This window comes from Triticum dicoccoides, chromosome 3B, assembly GCF_002162155.2.
Source record: "Triticum dicoccoides isolate Atlit2015 ecotype Zavitan chromosome 3B, WEW_v2.0, whole genome shotgun sequence".
NCBI classification, from domain to species: domain Eukaryota; kingdom Viridiplantae; phylum Streptophyta; class Magnoliopsida; order Poales; family Poaceae; genus Triticum; species Triticum dicoccoides.
The window spans coordinates 660,034,389-660,035,631 of record NC_041385.1 but is presented as its reverse complement, the minus strand read 5'-3'; the positions used below and the strand labels follow the sequence as shown (position 1 = coordinate 660,035,631).

Genomic DNA, 1,243 nt, shown 5'->3' with positions numbered 1-1,243 from the left:
AAAATCCTTGTTGCAACGAGCATACAGATGAAATCGGTGAATCATAATAACAAAAATTAAAGTGCTCCTCCCCACCTAACAGAAAATGAACTTGTATTCTCCCTTAAAACCACTACTATCCCAGATCCACTCCGCATGATTTCGCAAAAAATCTGTCATAAAAACAACGCACATTAAACACGTCAAATATTGCGATGACGAGGAGAAGAGTGGGTGGATCCTTGATTAGTACCTCATATGAGTGCGGGAGTGGATGGATTCGGACGAAGGTGCTGCGGCGGCGAGCCAAACTGGCGGAAAACTCGAGGGCGAGGAGATCTGGTGTGGGAAAGAGGAGCGAGAGTGTGTGTGTGGTGTAAATGTAGCCCCCGACAAGCGTGGTTTTAATGGGGAAAAGGGGTGCGGTTCTCTAAAATAGTGAAACTGCCGACCCTAGTCCACCCACACCCCAAGATTATCTCCCCCTTCATTTCGTAACATATTTCTATCAATGCATCTCACCTAAAAGGAAACAATGCGGATGCTCTATGTCAGATCACGCTATATTGTCCATGTGTGTGACCAATGCAACATCATTGCATCAGGCTAGGAGATTTGTGAGGTAAAGTTCATCCAATATAGTTTCCAAAGTGTCACATCCCAAATTTTTCCCAAATCTGGTATGTTAAATATTTCAGAGGGAATTGCATTTTTTCTTGATGATTGACTTGTTTGCTTATTTTTATGGTTGGCTTTTTTTGAATTCACCTAGACGGTCAAGAACTCTATGGCCACATTCAAACCCTTGTTTGAAATTTGGGAGAAACGGAATGAACCCTACATGGTTTAGGGAACAAATTGGAATCCCAAAATAGGTTGAAAATTAAAATATTTTTTTGGACATAAGGTTATCCTTAGCAAGACCTAGATGATAATAAAGCCCTAATAAATTTCCCTAAATGATTGATTGATTGGAATCAATTCAAAAATCAAATGGGGTTTTTTTTATAAAAAGGGGGATTTGCATTTGTTTGCAAGAAAGTGAATCCCATACGTCCAAATAATAATCTTGACCTTATGCCAAATTTTCCAAATTGGATTTCAAACATATTTGGGTTTAAACCAAATTGATATTCAAGATGGAAAATAAAGTGCAGAAAACGTATGCTCGGAAGGGCCAAATAAAATGATGGCACACTCACAAATATTCATATTTGACTTTAGAGAAATTTTTCTTTGGGATGAAAAGTCAAATTCAAATTCA

General features: G+C 38.5%; 1 long non-coding RNA gene across 1 annotated transcript in view; it reads right to left on the bottom strand.

Moving 5' to 3' along the window:
- LOC119281749 overlaps positions 1-314 on the bottom strand; it is a 2,143-nt gene extending 1,829 nt beyond the window's left edge. Inside the window, exons 1-2 of the long non-coding RNA XR_005138540.1 lie at positions 233-314; positions 76-152 (exon numbers count right to left, since the gene is read on the bottom strand). This is a non-coding gene — a long non-coding RNA (uncharacterized LOC119281749). The remainder of the gene's footprint in view (positions 1-75; positions 153-232) is intronic.
- Between the last annotated feature and the right edge of the window lie 929 nt (positions 315-1,243).